The sequence below is a fragment of the Phyllobates terribilis genome, unplaced genomic scaffold (assembly GCF_046119375.1).
Source record: "Phyllobates terribilis strain yellow unplaced genomic scaffold, ASM4611937v1 Scaffold_11__3_contigs__length_659146591, whole genome shotgun sequence".
Taxonomy (NCBI): domain Eukaryota; kingdom Metazoa; phylum Chordata; class Amphibia; order Anura; family Dendrobatidae; genus Phyllobates; species Phyllobates terribilis.
In genome coordinates, this window is record NW_027362771.1 from 46,815,013 (window position 1) to 46,836,313 (window position 21,301).

Genomic DNA, 21,301 nt, shown 5'->3' on the forward strand with positions numbered 1-21,301 from the left:
TTATTCCCTCATTTAGTGGATATATTCACAAAAAAGTGAACTTTTCAAAAATCCAAAATATTGGCTGAAAACGACTAAATATCAAGGACTCATTGGGTGAATCGCTCTGGAACTGAAATCGGAACGCTCACTGACATTTGCCCTATCTGAAAGTCTGATAAACGCAGGAAAAATGACTAAGTCCAAAAAAAAAATTTTTTCAACTTTTTTCAATTTTACCCCCGTGGGATATATATTCTACCCACACACATTTGGAACTCTCCTGGGGTACCCTCACACATATTATTCCCTCATTTAGTGGATATTTTAACAAAAAAGTGAAATTTTCAAAAATCCAGAAAATTGGCTGAAAACGACTAAATATCAAGGACTCATTGGTCGAATCGCTCTGGAACTGAAATCGGAACGCTCACTGACATTTGCCCTATCTGAAAGTCTGATAAACGCCGGAAAAATGATTAAGTCCAAAAAAAAAAATGTTTCAACTTTTTTCAATTTTACCCCCGTGGGATATATATTCTACCTACAATCATTTGGAACTCTCCTGGGGTACCCTCACACATATTATTCCCTCATTTAGTGAATATTTCCCCTTTCTGAAAGTCTGATAAACGCCGGAAAAATGACAAAATCCCCAAAAAATATTTTTTCAACTTTTTTCAATATTACCCCTGTGGGATATTTATTCTACCCACACACATTTGGAACTCTCCTGGGGTACCCTCACACATATTATTCCCTCATTTAGTGGATATTTTCACAAAAAAGTGAAATTTTTAAAAATCCAGAAAATTGGCTGAAAACGACTAAATATCAAGGACTCATTGGGCGAATCGCTCTGGAACTGAAATCAGAAAGCTCACTGACATTTCCCCTTTCTGAAAGTCTGATAAACGCTGGAAAAATGACTAAATCCCCAAAAAATATTTTTTCAACTTTTTTCAATTTTACCCCTGTGGGATATATATTTTACCCACACACATTTGGAACTCTCCTGGCGTACCCTCACACATATTATTCCCTCATTTTGTGGATATTTTCACAAAAAAGTGAAATTTTCAAAAATCCAGAAAATTGGCTGAAAACGACTAAATATCAAAGACTCATTGGGCGAATCGCTCTGGAACTGAAATCGGAACGCTCACTGACATTTGCCCTATCTGAAAGTCTGATAAATGCCGGAAATATGACTAAATCCAAAAAAAAAAATTTTTCAACTTTTTTCAATTTTATCCCCGTGGGATATATATTCTACCCACACACATTTGGAACTCTCCTGGGGTACCCTCACACATATTATTCCCTCATTTAGTGGACATTTTCACAAAAAAGTGAAATTTTCAAAAATCCAGAAAATTGGCTGAAACCGAATAAATATCAAGGACTCATTGGGCGAATCGCTCTGGAACTGAAATCGGAACGCTCACAGACATTTGCCCTATCTGAAAGTCTGATAAACGCCAGAAATATGACTAAATCCCCCAAAAAAAATTTTTTTAACTTTTTTGAATTTTACCCCCGTGGGATATATATTCTACCCACACACATTTGGAACTCTCCTGGGGTACCCTCACACATATTATTCCCTCATTTAGGGGATATTTTCACAAAAAAGTGAAATTTTCAAAAATCCAGAAAATTGGCTGAAAACGACTAAATATCAAACACTCATTGGGCGAATCACTCTGGAACTGAAATCGGAATGCTCACTGCCATTTGCCCTATCTGAAAGTCTGATAAACGCCAGAAAAATGACTAAATCCCCCCAAAAAAATTTTTCAACTTTTTTCAATTTTACCCCCGTGGGATATATATTCTACCCACACACATTTGGAAGTCTCCTGGGGTACCTTCACACATATTATTCCCTAATTTAGTAGATATTTTCACAAAAAAGTGAAATTTTAAAAAATTCAGAAAATTGGCTGAAAAGAAATAAATATCAAGGACTCATGGGCCGAATCGCTCTGGAACTGAAATCGGAACGCTCACTGACATTTGCCCTATCTGAAAGTCTGATAAACGCCGGAAAAATGATTAAGTCCAAAAAAAAAAAGTTTCAACTTTTTTCAATTTTACACCTGTGGGATATATATTCTACCGACACACATTTGGAACTCTTCTGGGGTACCCTCACACATATTATTCCCTCATTTAGTGGATATTTTCACAAAAAAGTGAAATTTTCAAAAATCCAGAAAATTGGCTTAAAACGACTAAATATCAAGGACTCATTGTGCGAATCACTCTGGAACTGAAATCGGAACGCTCACTGACATTTGCCCTATCTAAAAGTCTGATAAACGCCGGAAAAATGATTAAGTCCAAAAAAAAAAATGTTTCAACTTTTTTCAATTTTACCCCCGTGGGATATATATTCTACCTACAATCATTTGGAACTCTCCTGGGGTACCCTCACACATATTATTCCCTCATTTAGTGAATATTTTCACAAAAAAGTAAAATTTTTAAAAAATCCGGAAAATTGACTGAAAACGACTAAATATCAAGGACTCATTGGGCGAATCACTCTGGAACTGAAATCGGAACGCTCACTGACATTTGCCCTATCTGAAAGTCTGATAAATGGCGGAAAAATGACTAAATCCAAAAAAAAATTTTTTTCAACTTTTTTCAATTTTACCCCTGTGGGAAATATATTCTACCCACACACATGTGGAACTCTCCTGGGGTACCCTCACACATATTATTCCCTCATTTAGTGGATATTTTCACAAAAGAGTGAAATTTTCAAAAATCCAAAAAATTGGCTGAAAACAAATAAATATCAAGGACTCATTGGGCGAATCGCTCTGGAACTGAAATCGGAACGCTCACTGACATTTGCCCTATCTGAAAGTCTGATAAACGCCAGAAAAATGATTAAGTCCAAAAAAAAAAATGTTTCAACTTTTTTCAATTTTACACCTGTGGGATATATATTCTACCCACACACATTTGGAACTCTCCTGGGGTACCCTCACACATCTTATTCCCTCATTTAGTGGATATTTTCACAAAAAAGTGAAATTTTCAAAAATCCAGAAAATTGGCTGAAAACGACTAAATATCAAGGACTCATTGGGCGAATCACTCTGGAACTGAAATCGGAACGCTCACTGACATTTGCCCTATCTAAAAGTCTGATAAACGCCGGAAAAATTATTAAGTCCAAAAAAAAAATTTTTCAACTTTTTTTAATTTTACCCCCGTGGGATATATATTCTACCCACACACATTTGGAACTCTCCTGGGGTACCCTCACACATATTATTCCCTCATTTAGTGGATATTTTCACAAAAAAGTGAAGTTCTCAAAAATCCAGAAAATTGGCTGAAAACGACTAAATATCAAGGACTCATAGGGCGAATCGCTCTGGAACTGAAATCGGAACGCTCACTGACATTTGCCCTATCTGAAAGTCTGATAAAAGCCGGAAAAATTACTAAATCCCCCCAAAAAAATTTTTAAGCTTTTTTCAATTTTATCCCCGTGGGATATATATTCTACCAACACACATTTGGAACTCTCCTGGGGTACCCTCACACATATTATTCCCTCATTTAGTGGATATTTTCACAAAAAAGTGAAATTTTCAAAAATCCAAAATATTGGCTGAAAACGACTAAATATCAAGGACTCATTGGGCGAATCGCTCTGGAACTGAAATCGAAACGCTCACTGACATTTGCCCTATCTGAAAGTCTGATAAAAGCCGGAAAAATGATTAAGTCCAAGAAAAAAAATTTTTCAACTTATTTCAATTTTACCCCCGTGGGATATATATTCTACCCACACACATTTGGAACTCTCCTGGGGTACCCTCACACATATTACTCCCTCATTAAGTGGATATTTTCACAAAAAAGTGAAATTTTCAAAAATCTAGAAAATTGGCTGAAAACGAATAAATATCAAGGACTCATTGGGCGAATCGCTCTGGAACTGAAATCGGAACGCTCACAGACATTTGCCCTATCTGAAAGTCTGATAAACGCCGGAAAAATGACTAAATCCCCCCCAAAAAAATTTTAAACTTTTTTCAATTTTACCCCCGTGGGATATATATTCTACCCACACACATTTGGAACTCTCCTGGGGTACCCTCACACATATTATTCCCTCATTTAGTGGATATTTTCACAAAAAAGTGAAATTTTTAAAAATCAAGAAAATTGACTGAAAACGAATAAATATCAAGGACTCATTGGGCGAATCGCTCTGGAACTGAAATCAGAAAGCTCACTGACATTTCCCCTTTCTGAAAGTCTGATAAACGCTGGAAAAATGACTAAATCCCCAAAAAATATTTTTTCAACTTTTTTCAATTTTACCCCTGTGGGATATATATTTTACCCACACACATTTGGAACTCTCCTGGCGTACCCTCACACATATTATTCCCTCATTTTGTGGATATTTTCACAAAAAAGTGAAATTTTCAAAAATCCAGAAAATTGGCTGAAAACGACTAAATATCAAAGACTCATTGGGCGAATCGCTCTGGAACTGAAATCGGAACGCTCACTGACATTTGCCCTATCTGAAAGTCTGATAAATGCCGGAAATATGACTAAATCCAAAAAAAAAAATTTTTAAACTTTTTTCAATTTTATCCCCGTGGGATATATATTCTACCCACACACATTTGGAACTCTCCTGGGGTACCCTCACACATATTATTCCCTCATTTAGTGGACATTTTCACAAAAAAGTGAAATTTTCAAAAATCCAGAAAATTGGCTGAAAACGACTAAATATCAAGGACTCATAGGGCGAATCGCTCTGGAACTGAAATCGGAACGCTCACTGACATTTGCCCTATCTGAAAGTCTGATAAAAGCCGGAAAAATTACTAAATCCCCCCAAAAAAATTTTTAAGCTTTTTTCAATTTTATCCCCGTGGGATATATATTCTACCAACACACATTTGGAACTCTCCTGGGGTACCCTCACACATATTATTCCCTCATTTAGTGGATATTTTCACAAAAAAGTGAAATTTTCAAAAATCCAAAATATTGGCTGAAAACGACTAAATATCAAGGACTCATTGGGCGAATCGCTCTGGAACTGAAATCGAAACGCTCACTGACATTTGCCCTATCTGAAAGTCTGATAAAAGCCGGAAAAATGATTAAGTCCAAGAAAAAAAATTTTTCAACTTATTTCAATTTTACCCCCGTGGGATATATATTCTACCCACACACATTTGGAACTCTCCTGGGGTACCCTCACACATATTACTCCCTCATTAAGTGGATATTTTCACAAAAAAGTGAAATTTTCAAAAATCTAGAAAATTGGCTGAAAACGAATAAATATCAAGGACTCATTGGGCGAATCGCTCTGGAACTGAAATCGGAACGCTCACAGACATTTGCCCTATCTGAAAGTCTGATAAACGCCGGAAAAATGACTAAATCCCCCCCAAAAAAATTTTAAACTTTTTTCAATTTTACCCCCGTGGGATATATATTCTACCCACACACATTTGGAACTCTCCTGGGGTACCCTCACACATATTATTCCCTCATTTAGTGGATATTTTCACAAAAAAGTGAAATTTTTAAAAATCAAGAAAATTGACTGAAAACGACTAAATATCAAGGACTCATTGGGCGAATCGCTCTGGAACTGAAATCAGAAAGCTCACTGACATTTCCCCTTTCTGAAAGTCTGATAAACGCTGGAAAAATGACTAAATCCCCAAAAAATATTTTTTCAACTTTTTTCAATTTTACCCCTGTGGGATATATATTTTACCCACACACATTTGGAACTCTCCTGGCGTACCCTCACACATATTATTCCCTCATTTTGTGGATATTTACACAAAAAAGTGAAATTTTCAAAAATCCAGAAAATTGGCTGAAAACGACTAAATATCAAAGACTCATTGGGCGAATCGCTCTGGAACTGAAATCGGAACGCTCACTGACATTTGCCCTATCTGAAAGTCTGATAAATGCCGGAAATATGACTAAATCCAAAAAAAAAAATTTTTAAACTTTTTTCAATTTTATCCCCGTGGGATATATATTCTACCCACACACATTTGGAACTCTCCTGGGGTACCCTCACACATATTATTCCCTCATTTAGTGGACATTTTCACAAAAAAGTGAAATTTTCAAAAATCCAGAAAATTGGCTGAAAACGACTAAATATCAAACACTCATTGGGCGAATCACTCTGGAACTGAAATCGGAACGCTCACTGACATTTGCCCTATCTGAAAGTCTGATAAATGGCGGAAAAATGACTAAATCCAAAAAAAAATTTTTTTCAACTTTTTTCAATTTTACCCCTGTGGGAAATATATTCTACCCACACACATGTGGAACTCTCCTGGGGTACCCTCACACATATTATTCCCTCATTTAGTGGATATTTTCACAAAAGAGTGAAATTTTCAAAAATCCAAAAAATTGGCTGAAAACAGATAAATATCAAGGACTCATTGGGCGAATCGCTCTGGAACTGAAATCGGAACGCTCACTGACATTTGCCCTATCTGAAAGTCTGATAAACGCCAGAAAAATGATTAAGTCCAAAAAAAAAAAATGTTTCAACTTTTTTCAATTTTACACCTGTGGGATATATATTCTACCCACACACATTTGGAACTCTCCTGGGGTACCCTCACACATATTATTCCCTCATTTAGTGGATATTTTCACAAAAAAGTGAAATTTTCAAAAATCCAGAAAATTGGCTGAAAACGACTAAATATCAAGGACTCATTGGGCGAATCACTCTGGAACTGAAATCGGAACGCTCACTGACATTTGCCCTATCTAAAAGTCTGATAAACGCCGGAAAAATTATTAAGTCCAAAAAAAAAATTTTTCAACTTTTTTTAATTTTACCCCCGTGGGATATATATTCTACCCACACACATTTGGAACTCTCCTGGGGTACCCTCACACATATTATTCCCTAATTTAGTGGATATTTTCACAAAAAAGTGAAATTTTCAAAAATCCAGAAAATTGGCTGAAAACAAATAAATATCAAGGACTCATTGGGCAAATCGCTCTGGAACTGAAATCGGAATGCTCACTGACATTTGCCCTATCTGAAAGTCTGATAAACGCTGGAAAAATGACTAAGTCCAAAAAACAATTATTTTTTACGTTTTTCAATTATACCCCCGTGGGATATATATTCTACCCACACACATTTGGAACTCTCCTGGGGTACCCTCACACATATTATTCCCTCATTTAGTGAATATTTTCACAAAAAAGTGAAATTTTCAAAAATCCAGAAAATTGGCTGAAAACGACTAAATATCAAAGACTCATTGGGCGAATCGCTCTGGAAGTGAAATCGGAATGCTCACTGACATTTGCCCTATATGAAAGTCTGATAAACGCCGGAAAAATGAGTAAATCCAAAAAAAAAATTTTTTTCAACTTTTTTTAATTTTACCCCCGTGGGATATATATTCTAACCACACACATTTGGAACTCTCCTGGGGTACCCTCACACATATTATTCCCTCATTTAGTGGATATTTTCACAAAAAAGTAAAATTTTTAAAAAATCCGGAAAATTGACTGAAAACGACTAAATATCAAGGAATCATTGGGCGAATCACTCTGGAACTGAAATCGGAACGCTCACTGACATTTGCCCTATCTGAAAGTCTGATAAACGCCAGAAAAATGACTAAATCCCAAAAAAAAAATTTTTCAACTTTTTTCAATTTTACCCCTGTGGGAAATATATTCTACCCACACACATTTGGAACTCTCCTGGGGTACGCTCACACATATTATTCCCTCATTTAGTTGATATTTTCACAAAAAAGTGAAATTTTCAAAAATCCAGAAAATTGGCTGAAAACAAATAAATATCAAGGAATCATGGGCCGAATCGCTCTAGAACTGAAATCGGAACGCTCACTGACATTTGCCCTATCTGAAAGTCTGATAAACGCCGGAAAAATGACTAAATCCCCAAAAAAAAATTTTTCAACTTTTTTCAATTTTACCCCTGTGGGAAATATATTATACCCACACACATGTGGAACTCTCCTGGGGTACCCTCACACATATTATTCCCTAATTTAGTGGATATTTTCACAAAAAAGTGAAATTTTCAAAAATCCAGAAAATTGGCTGAAAACAAATAAATATCAAGGACTCATTGGGCGAATCGCTCTGGAACTGAAATCGGAATGCTCACTGACATTTGCCCTATCTGAAAGTCTGATAAACGCTGGAAAAATGACTAAGTCCAAAAAAAAATTATTTTTTACTTTTTTCAGTTTTACCCCCGTGGGATATATATTCTAACCACATACATTTGGAACTCTCCTGGGGTACCCTCACACATATTATTCCCTAATTTAGTGAATATTTTCACAAAAAAGTGAAATTTTCAAAAATCCAGAAAATTGGTTGAAAACGACTAAATATCAAACACTCATTGGGCGAATCGCTCTGGAACTGAAATCGAAACGCTCACTGACATTTGCCCTATCTGAAAGTCTGATAAACGCCGGAAAAATGACTAAATCCCCCCAAAAAAATTTTTCAACTTTTTTCAATTTTACCCCTGTGGGAAATATATTCTACCCACACACATGTGGAACTCTCCTGGGGTACCCTCACACATATTATTCCCTCATTTAGTGGATATTTTCACAAAAAAGTGAAATTTTCAAAAATCCAAAATATTGGCTGAAAACGACTAAATATCAAGGACTCATTGGGTGAATCACTCTGGAACTGAAATTGGAACGCTCACTGACATTTGCCCTATCTGAAAGTCTGATAAACGCGGGAAAAATGATTAAGTCCAAAAAAAAAATTTTTTAAACTTTTTTCAATTTTACCCCCGTGGGATATATATTCTACCCACACACATTTGGAACTCTCCTGGGGTACCCTCACACATATTATTCCCTCATTTAGTGGATATTTTCGCAAAAAAGTGAAATTTTCAAAAATCCAGAAAATTGGCTGAAAACGACTAAATATCAAGGACTCATTGGGCGAATCGCTCTGGAACTGAAATCGGAATGCTCACTGACATTTGCCCTCTCTGAAAGTCTGATAAACGCCGGAAAAATGACTAAATCCAAAAAAAAAAATTTTTCAACTTTTTTCAATTTTACCCCCGTGGGATATATATTCTACGCACACACATTTGGAACTCTCCTGGGGTACCCTCACACATATTATTCCCTCATTTAGTGGTCATTTTCACAAAAAAGTGAAATTTTCAAAAATCCAGAAAATTGGCTGAAAACAAATAAATATCAAGGACTCATGGGCCGAATCGCTCTGGAACTGAAATCGGAACGCTCACTGACATTTGCCCTATCTGAAAGTCTGATAAACGCCGGAAAAATGATTAAGTCCAAAAAAAAAAAGTTTCAACTTTTTTCAATTTTACACCTGTGGGATATATATTCTACCCACACACATTTGGAACTCTCCTGTGGTACCCTCACACATATTATTCCCTCATTTAGTGGATATTTTCACAAAAAAGTGAAATTTTCAAAAATGCAGAAAATTGGCTGAAAACGACTAAATATCAAACACTCATTGGGCGAATCACTCTGGAACTGAAATCGGAATGCTCACTGACATTTGCCCTATCTGAAAGTCTGATAAACGCGGGAAAAATGACTAAATCTCCAAAAAAAATTTTTTCAACTTTTTTCAATTTTACCCCTGTGAGAAATATATTCTACCCACACACATGTGGAACTCTCCTGGGGTACCCTCACACATATTATTCCCTCATTTAGTGGATATTTTCACAAAAAAGTGAAATTTTCAAAAATCCAAAATATTGGCTGAAAACGACTAAATATCAAGGACTCATTGGGAGAATCACTCTGGAACTGAAATTGGAACGCTCACTGACATTTGCCCTATCTGAAAGTCTGATAAACGCGGGAAAAATGATTAAGTCCAAAAAAAAATTTTTTTAAACTTTTTTCAATTTTACCCCCGTGGGATATATATTCTACCCACACACATTTGGAACTCTCCTGGGGTACCCTCACACATATTATTCCCTCATTTAGTGGATATTTTCACAAAAAAGTGAAATTTTCAAAAATCCAGAAAATTGGCTGAAAACGACTAAATATCAAGGACTCACTGGGCGAATCGCTCTGGAACTGAAATAGGAATGCTCACTGACATTTGCCCTCTCTGAAAGTCTGATAAACGCCGGAAAAATGACTAAATCCAAAAAAAAAATTTTTTCAACTTTTTTCAATTTTACCCCTGTGGGAAATATATTCTACCCAAACACATGTGGAACTCTCCTGGGGTACCCTCACACATATTATTCCCTCATTTAGTGGATATTTACACAAAAAAGTGAAATTTTCAAAAATCCAAAATATTGGCTGAAAACGACTAAATATCAAGGACTCATTGGGTGAATCACTCTGGAACTGAAATTGGAACGCTCACTGACATTTGCCCTATCTGAAAGTCTGATAAACGCCGGAAAAATGATTAAGTCCAAAAAAAAAAAATTTTTCAACTTTTTTCAATTTTACCCTCGTGGGATATATATTCTACGCACACACATTTGGAACTCTCCTGGGGTACCCTCACACATATTATTCCCTCATTTAGTGGTCATTTTCACAAAAAAGTGAAATTTTCAAAAATCCAGAAAATTGGCTGAAAACAAATAAATATCAAGGACTCATGGGCCGAATCGCTCTGGAACTGAAATCGGAACGCTCACTGACATTTGCCCTCTCTGAAAGTCTGATAAACGCCGGAAAAATGATTAAGTCCAAAAAAAAAAAGTTTCAACTTTTTTCAATTTTACACCTGTGGGATATATATTCTACCCACACACATTTGGAACTCTCCTGGGGTACCCTCACACATATTATTCCCTCATTTAGTGGATATTTTCACAAAAAAGTGAAATTTTCAAAAATCCAGAAAATTGGCTGAAAACGACTAAATATCAAACACTCATTGGGCGAATCACTCTGGAACTGAAATCGGAATGCTCACTGACATTTGCCCTATCTGAAAGTCTGATAAACGCGGGAAAAATGACTAAATCTCCAAAAAAAATTTTTTCAACTTTTTTCAATTTTACCCCTGTGGGAAATATATTCTACCCACACACATGTGGAACTCTCCTGGGGTACCCTCACACATATTATTCCCTCATTTAGTGGATATTTTCACAAAAAAGTGAAATTTTCAAAAATCCAAAATATTGGCTGAAAACGACTAAATATCAAGGACTCATTGGGTGAATCACTCTGGAACTGAAATTGGAACGCTCACTGACATTTGCCCTATCTGAAAGTCTGATAAACGCCGGAAAAAATGATTAAGTCCAAAAAATAAAATTTTTCAACTTTTTTCAATTTTACCCCCATGGGATATATATTCTACCCACACACATTTGGAACTCTCCTGGGGTACCCTCACACATATTATTCCCTCATTTAGTGGATATTTTCACAAAAAAGTGAAATTTTCAAAAATCCAGAAAATTGGCTGAAAACGACTAAATATCAAACACTCATTGGGCGAATCACTCTGGAACTGAAATCGGAATGCTCACTGACATTTGCCCTATCTGAAAGTCTGATAAACGCGGGAAAAATGACTAAATCTCCAAAAAAAATTTTTTCAACTTTTTTCAATTTTACCCCTGTGGGAAATATATTCTACCCACACACATGTGGAACTCTCCTGGGGTACCCTCACACATATTATTCCCTCATTTAGTGGATATTTTCACAAAAAAGTGAAATTTTCAAAAATCCAAAATATTGGCTGAAAACGACTAAATATCAAGGACTCATTGGGTGAATCACTCTGGAACTGAAATTGGAACGCTCACTGACATTTGCCCTATCTGAAAGTCTGATAAACGCCGGAAAAATGATTAAGTCCAAAAAATAAAATTTTTCAACTTTTTTCAATTTTACCCCCGTGGGATATATATTCTACCCACACACATTTGGAAGTCTCCTGGGGTACCCTCACACATATTATTCCCTAATTTAGTGGATATTTTCACAAAAAAGTGAAATTTTCAAAAATCCAGAAAATTGGCTGAAAACGACTAAATATCAAACACTCATTGGGCGAATCACTCTGAAACTGAAATCGGAATGCTCACTGACATTTGCCCTATCTGAAAGTCTGATAAACGCCGGAAAAATGACTAAATCCCCAAAAAAAAATTTTTCAACTTTTTTCAATTTTACCCCTGTGGGAAATATATTCTACCCACACACATGTGGAACTCTCCTGGGGTACCCTCACACATATTATTCCCTCATTTAGTGGATATTTTCACAAAAAAGTGAAATTTTCAAAAATCCAAAATATTGGCTGAAAACGACTAAATATCAAGGACTCATTGGGTGAATCACTCTGGAACTGAAATTGGAACACTCACTGACATTTGCCCTATCTGAAAGTCTGATAAACGCCGGAAAAATGATTAAGTCCAAAAAAAAAAATTTTTCAACTTTTTTCAATTTTACCCCCGTGGGATATATATTCTACCCACACACATTTGGAACTCTCCTGGGGTACCCTCACACATATTATTCCCTCATTTAGTGGATATTTTCACAAAAAAGTGAAATTTTCAAAAATCCAGAAAAATTGGCTGAAAACAACTAAATATCAAGGACTCATTGGGCGAATCGCTCTGGAACTGAAATCGGAATGCTCACTGACATTTGCCCTATCTGAAAGTCTGATAAACGCCGGAAAAATGACTAAATCCAAAAAAAAAAATTTTTCAACTTTTTTCAATTTTACCCCCGTGGGAAATATATTCTACCCACACACATGTGGAACTCTCCTGGGGTACCCTCACACATATTATTCCCTCATTTAGTGGATGTTTTCACAAAAAAGTGAAATTTTCAAAAATTAAAGAAAATTGGCTGAAAACGACTAAATATCAAGGACTCATTGGGCGCATCGCTCTGGAACTGAAATCGGAACACTCACTGACATTTGCCCTATCTGAAAGTCTGATAAACGCCGGAAAAATGACTAAGTCCAAAAAAACATTTTTTAAACTTTTTTCAATTTTACCCCCGTGGGATATATATTCTACCTACACACATTTGGAACTCTCCTGGGGTAACCTCACACATATTATTCCCTCATTTAGTGGATATTTTCACAAAAAAGTGACATTTTCAAAAATCCAGAAAATTGGCTGAAAACGACAAAATATCAAGGACTCATTGGGCGAATCGCTCTGGAACTGAAATCGGAACGCTCACTGACATTTCCCCTTTCTGAAAGTCTGATAAACGCCGGAAAAATGACAAAATCCCCAAAAAATATTTTTTCAACTTTTTTCAATTTTACCCCTGTGGGATATTTATTCTACCCACACACATTTGGAACTCTCCTGGGGTACCCTCACACATATTATTCCCTAATTTAGTGGATATTTTCACAAAAAAGTGAAGTTCTCAAAAATCCAGAAAATTGGCTGAAAACGACTAAATATCAAGGACTCATTGGGCGAATCGCTCTGGAACTGAAATCGGAACGCTCACTGACATTTGCCCTATCTGAAAGTCTGATAAAAGCCGGAAAAATTACTAAATCCCCCAAAAAAAATTTTTAAGCTTTTTTCAATTTTACCCCCGTGGGATATATATTCTACCAACACACATTTGGAACTCTCCTGGGGTACCCTCACACATATTATTCCCTCATTTAGTGGATATTTTCACAAAAAAGTGAAATTTTCAAAAATCCAGAAAATTGGCTGAAAACGACTAAATATCAAACACTCATTCGGCGAATCACTCTGAAACTGAAATCGGAATGCTCACTGACATTTGCCCTATCTGAAAGTCTGATAAACGCCGGAAAAATGACAAAATCCCCAAAAAAAAAATTTTCAACTTTTTTCAATTTTACCCCTGTGGGAAATATATTCTACCCACACACATGTGGAACTCTCCTGGGGTACCCTCACACATATTATTCCCTCATTTAGTGAATATTTTCACAAAAAAGTGAAATTTTCAAAATCCAGAAAATTGGCTGAAAACTACTAAATATCAAAGACTCATTGGGCGAATCGCTCTGGAAGTGAAATCGGAAGGCTCACTGACATTTGCCCTATCTGAAAGTCTGATAAATGCCGGAAAAATGACTAAATCCCCCCCAAAATTTTTTTTCAGCTTTTTTCAATTTTACCCCCGTGGGATATATATTCTACCCACACACATTTGGAACTCTCCTGGGGTACCCTCACACATATTATTCCCTCATTTAGTGGATATTTTCACAAAAAAGTGAAATTTTCAAAAATCCAGAAAATTGGCTGAAAACGACTAAATATCAAGGACTCATTGGGCGAATCGCTCTGGAACTGAAATCGGAACGCTCACTGACATTTCCCCTTTCTGAAAGTCTGATAAACGCCGGAAAAATGACAAAATCCCCAAAAAATATTTTTTCAACTTTTTTCAATTTTACCCCTGTGGGATATATATTCTACCCACACACATTTGGAACTCTCCTGGGGTACCCTCACACATATTATTCCCTCATTTAGTGGATATTTTCACAAAAAAGTGAAGTTCTCAAAAATCCAGAAAATTGGCTGAAAACGACTAAATATCAAGGACTCATTGGGCGAATCGCTCTGGAACTGAAATCGGAACGCTCACTGACATTTGCCCTATCTGAAAGTCTGATAAAAGCCGGAAAAATTACTAAATCCCCCAAAAAAAATTTTTCAGCTTTTTTCAATTTTACCCCCGTGGGATATATATTCTACCAACACACATTTGGAACTCTCCTGGGGTACCCTCACACATATTATTCCCTCATTTAGTGGATATTTTCACAAAAAAGTGAAATTTTCAAAAATCCAAAATATTGGCTGAAAACGACTAAATATCAACGACTGACTGGGCAAATCGCTCTGGAACTGAAATCGAAAAGCTCACTGACATTTGCCCTATCTGAAAGTCTGATAAAAGCCAGAAAAATGATTAAGTCCAAGAAAAAAAATTTTTCAACTTATTTCAATTTTACCCCCGTGGGATATATATTCTACCCACACACATTTGGAACTCTCCTGGGGTACCCTCACACATATTACTCCCTCATTTAGTGGATATTTTCACAAAAAAGTGAAATTTTCAAAAATCCAGAAAATTGGCTGAAAACGAATAAATATCAAGGACTCATTGGGCGAATCGCTCTGGAACTGAAATCGGAACGCTCACAGACATTTGCCCTATCTGAAAGTCTGATAAACGCCGGAAGAATGACTAAATCCCCCCCCAAAAAATTTTAAACTTTTTTCAATTTTACCCCCGTGGGATATATATTCTACCGACACACATTTGGAACTCTCCTGGGGTACCCTCACACATATTATTCCCTCATTTAGTGGATATTTTCACAAAAAAGTGAAATTTTTAAAAATCCAGAAAATTGGCTGAAAACGACTAAATATCAAGGACTCATTGGGCGAATCGCTCTGGAATTGAAATCAGAAAGCTCACTGACATTTCCCCTTTCTGAAAGTCTGATAAACGCTGGAAAAATGACTAAATCCCCAAAAAATATTTTTTCAACTTTTTTCAATTTTACCCCTGTGGGATATATATTTTACCCACACACATTTGGAACTCTCCTGGCGTACCCTCACACATATTATTCCCTCATTTTGTGGATATTTTCACAAAAAAGTAAAATTTTCAAAAATCCAAAATATTGGCTGAAAACGACAAAATATCAAGGACTCATTGGGTGAATCACTCTGGAACTGAAATTGGAACGCTCACTGACATTTGCCCTATCTGAAAGTCTGATAAACGCCGGAAAAATGATTAAGTCCAAAAAAAAAAATTTTTTAACTTTTTTCAATTTTACCCCCGTGGGATATATATTCTACCCACACACATTTGGAACTCTCCTGGGGTACCCTCACACATATTATTCCCTCATTTAGTGAATATTTTCACAAAAAAGTGAAATTTTCAAAATCCAGAAAATTGGCTGAAAACTACTAAATATCAAAGACTCATTTTGCGAATCGCTCTGGAAGTGAAATCGGAAGGCTCACTGACATTTGTTCTATCTGAAAGTCTGATAAACGCCGGAAAAATGACTAAATCCAAAAAAAAAAATTTTTCAACTTTTTTCAATTTTACCCCCGTGGGAAATATATTCTACCCACACACATGTGGAACTCTCCTGGGGTACCCTCCCACATATTATTCCCTCATTTAGTGGATGTTTTCACAAAAAAGTGAAATTTTCAAAAATTAAAGAAAATTGGCTGAAAACGACTAAATATCAAGGACTCATTGGGCGCATCTCTCTGGAACTGAAATCGGAACGCTCACTGACATTTGCCCTATCTGAAAGTCTGATAAACGCCGGAAAAATGACTAAGTCCAAAAAAACATTTTTTAAACTTTTTTCAATTTTACCCCCGTGGGATATATATTATACCTACACACATTTGGAACTCTCCTGGGGTACCCTCACACATATTATTCCCTCATTTAGTGGATATTTTCACAAAAAAGTGAACTTTTCAAAAATCCAAAATATTGGCTGAAAACGACTAAATATCAAGGACTCATTGGGTGAATCGCTCTGGAACTGAAATCGGAACGCTCACTGACATTTGCCCTATCTGAAAGTCTGATAAACGCAGGAAAATGACTAAGTCCCAAAAAATAAATTTTTCAACTTTTTTCAATTTTACCCCCGTGGGATATATATTCTACCCACACACATTTGGAACTCTCCTGGGGTACCCTCACACATATTATTCCCTCATTTAGTGAATATTTTCACAAAAAAGTGAAATTTTCAAAATCCAGAAAATTGGCTGAAAACTACTAAATATCAAAGACTCATTTTGCGAATCGCTCTGGAAGTGAAATCGGAAGGCTCACTGACATTTGTCCTATCTGAAAGTCTGATAAACGCTGGAAAAATGACTAAATCCCCCCAAAAAAATTTTTTCAGCTTTTTTCAATTTTTCCCCCGTGGGATATATATTCTACCCACACACATTTGGAACTCTCCTGGGGTACCCTCACACATATTATTCCCTCATTTAGTGGATATTTTCACAAAAAAGTGAAATTTTCAAAAATCCAGAAAAATTGGCTGAAAACAACTAAATATCAAGGACTCATTGGGCGAATCGCTCTGGAACTGAAATCGGAATGCTCACTGACATTTGCCCTATCTGAAGGTCTGATAAACGCCGGAAAAATGACTTAATCCAAAAAAAAAAATTTTTCAACTTTTTTCAATTTTACCCCCGTGGGAAATATATTCTACCCACACACATGTGGAACTCTCCTGGGGTACCCTCCCACATATTATTCCCTCATTTAGTGGATGTTTTCACAAAAAAGTGAAATTTTCAAAAATTAAAGAAAATTGGCTGAAAACGACTAAATATCAAGGACTCATTGGGCGCATCGCTCTGGAACTGAAATCGGAACGCTCACTGACATTTGCCCTATCTGAAAGTCTGATAAACGCCGGAAAAATGACTAAGTCCAAAAAAACATTTTTTAAACTTTTTTCAATTTTACCCCCGTGGGATATATATTCTACCTACACACATTTGGAACTCTCCTGGGGTACCCTCACACATATTATTCCCTCATTTAGTGGATATTTTCACAAAAAAGTGAACTTTTCAAAAATCCAAAATATTGGCTGAAAACGACTAAATATCAAGGACTCATTGGGTGAATCGCTCTGGAACTGAAATCGGAACGCTCACTGACATTTGCCCTATCTGAAAGTCTGATAAACGCAGGAAAATGACTAAGTCCCAAAAAAAAAATTTTTCAACTTTTTTCAATTTTACCCCTGTGGGAAATATATTCTACCCACACACATTTGGAACTCTCCTGGGGTACGCTCACACATATTATTCCCTCATTTAGTTGATATTTTCACAAAAAAGTGAAATTTTCAAAAATCCAGAAAATTGGCTGAAAACAAATAAATATCAAGGAATCATGGGCCGAATCGCTCTAGAACTGAAATCGGAACGCTCACTGACATTTGCCCTATCTGAAAGTCTGATAAACGCCGGAAAAATGACTAAATCCCCAAAAAAAAATTTTTCAACTTTTTTCAATTTTACCCCTGTGGGAAATATATTATACCCACACACATGTGGAACTCTCCTGGGGTACCCTCACACATATTATTCCCTAATTTAGTGGATATTTTCACAAAAAAGTGAAATTTTCAAAAATCCAGAAAATTGGCTGAAAACAAATAAATATCAAGGACTCATTGGGCGAATCGCTCTGGAACTGAAATCGGAATGCTCACTGACATTTGCCCTATCTGAAAGTCTGATAAACGCTGGAAAAATGACTAAGTCCAAAAAAAAATTATTTTTTACTTTTTTCAGTTTTACCCCCGTGGGATATATATTCTAACCACATACATTTGGAACTCTCCTGGGGTACCCTCACACATATTATTCCCTAATTTAGTGAATATTTTCACAAAAAAGTGAAATTTTCAAAAATCCAGAAAATTGGCTGAAAACGACTAAATATCAAACACTCATTGGGCGAATCGCTCTGGAACTGAAATCGAAACGCTCACTGACATTTGCCCTATCTGAAAGTCTGATAAACGCCGGAAAAATGACTAAATCCCCCCAAAAAAATTTTTCAACTTTTTTCAATTTTACCCCTGTGGGAAATATATTCTACCCACACACATGTGGAACTCTCCTGGGGTACCCTCACACATATTATTCCCTCATTTAGTGGATATTTTCACAAAAAAGTGAAATTTTCAAAAATCCAAAATATTGGCTGAAAACGACTAAATATCAAGGACTCATTGGGTGAATCACTCTGGAACTGAAATTGGAACGCTCACTGACATTTGCCCTATCTGAAAGTCTGATAAACGCGGGAAAAATGATTAAGTCCAAAAAAAAAATTTTTTAAACTTTTTTCAATTTTACCCCCGTGGGATATATATTCTACCCACACACATTTGGAACTCTCCTGGGGTACCCTCACACATATTATTCCCTCATTTAGTGGATATTTTCGCAAAAAAGTGAAATTTTCAAAAATCCAGAAAATTGGCTGAAAACGACTAAATATCAAGGACTCATTGGGCGAATCGCTCTGGAACTGAAATCGGAATGCTCACTGACATTTGCCCTCTCTGAAAGTCTGATAAACGCCGGAAAAATGACTAAATCCAAAAAAAAAAATTTTTCAACTTTTTTCAATTTTACCCCCGTGGGATATATATTCTACGCACACACATTTGGAACTCTCCTGGGGTACCCTCACACATATTATTCCCTCATTTAGTGGTCATTTTCACAAAAAAGTGAAATTTTCAAAAATCCAGAAAATTGGCTGAAAACAAATAAATATCAAGGACTCATGGGCCGAATCGCTCTGGAACTGAAATCGGAACGCTCACTGACATTTGCCCTATCTGAAAGTCTGATAAACGCCGGAAAAATGATTAAGTCCAAAAAAAAAAAGTTTCAACTTTTTTCAATTTTACACCTGTGGGATATATATTCTACCCACACACATTTGGAACTCTCCTGTGGTACCCTCACACATATTATTCCCTCATTTAGTGGATATTTTCACAAAAAAGTGAAATTTTCAAAAATGCAGAAAATTGGCTGAAAACGACTAAATATCAAACACTCATTGGGCGAATCACTCTGGAACTGAAATCGGAATGCTCACTGACATTTGCCCTATCTGAAAGTCTGATAAACGCGGGAAAAATGACTAAATCTCCAAAAAAAATTTTTTCAACTTTTTTCAATTTTACCCCTGTGAGAAATATATTCTACCCACACACATGTGGAACTCTCCTGGGGTACCCTCACACATATTATTCCCTCATTTAGTGGATATTTTCACAAAAAAGTGAAATTTTCAAAAATCCAAAATATTGGCTGAAAACGACTAAATATCAAGGACTCATTGGGAGAATCACTCTGGAACTGAAATTGGAACGCTCACTGACATTTGCCCTATCTGAAAGTCTGATAAACGCGGGAAAAATGATTAAGTCCAAAAAAAAATTTTTTTAAACTTTTTTCAATTTTACCCCCGTGGGATATATATTCTACCCACACACATTTGGAACTCTCCTGGGGTACCCTCACACATATTATTCCCTCATTTAGTGGATATTTTCACAAAAAAGTGAAATTTTCAAAAATCCAGAAAATTGGCTGAAAACGACTAAATATCAAGGACTCACTGGGCGAATCGCTCTGGAACTGAAATAGGAATGCTCACTGACATTTGCCCTCTCTGAAAGTCTGATAAACGCCGGAAAAATGACTAAATCCAAAAAAAAAATTTTTTCAACTTTTTTCAATTTTACCCCTGTGGGAAATATATTCTACCCAAACACATGTGGAACTCTCCTGGGGTACCCTCACACATATTATTCCCTCATTTAGTGGATATTTACACAAAAAAGTGAAATTTTCAAAAATCCAAAATATTGGCTGAAAACGACTAAATATCAAGGACTCATTGGGTGAATCACTCTGGAACTGAAATTGGAACGCTCACTGACATTTGCCCTATCTGAAAGTCTGATAAACGCCGGAAAAATGATTAAGTCCAAAAAAAAAAAATTTTTCAACTTTTTTCAATTTTACCCTCGTGGGATATATATTCTACGCACACACATTTGGAACTCTCCTGGGGTACCCTCACACATATTATTCCCTCATTTAGTGGTCATTTTCACAAAAAAGTGAAATTTTCAAAAATCCAGAAAATTGGCTGAAAACAAATAAATATCAAGGACTCATGGGCCGAATCGCTCTGGAACTGAAATCGGAACGCTCACTGACATTTGCCCTCTCTGAAAGTCTGATAAACGCCGGAAAAATGATTAAGTCCAAAAAAAAAAAGTTTCAACTCTTTTCAATTTTACACCTGTGGGATATATATTCTACCCACACACATTTGGAACTCTCCTGGGGTACCCTCACACATATTATTCCCTCATTTAGTGGATATTTTCACAAAAAAGTGAAATTTTCAAAAATCCAGAAAATTGGCTGAAAACGACTAAATATCAAACACTCATTGGGCGAATCACTCTGGAACTGAAATCGGAATGCTCACTGACATTTGCCCTATCTGAAAGTCTGATAAACGCGGGAAAAATGACTAAATCTCCAAAAAAAATTTTTTCAACTTTTTTCAATTTTACCCCTGTGGGAAATATATTCTACCCACACACATGTGGAACTCTCCTG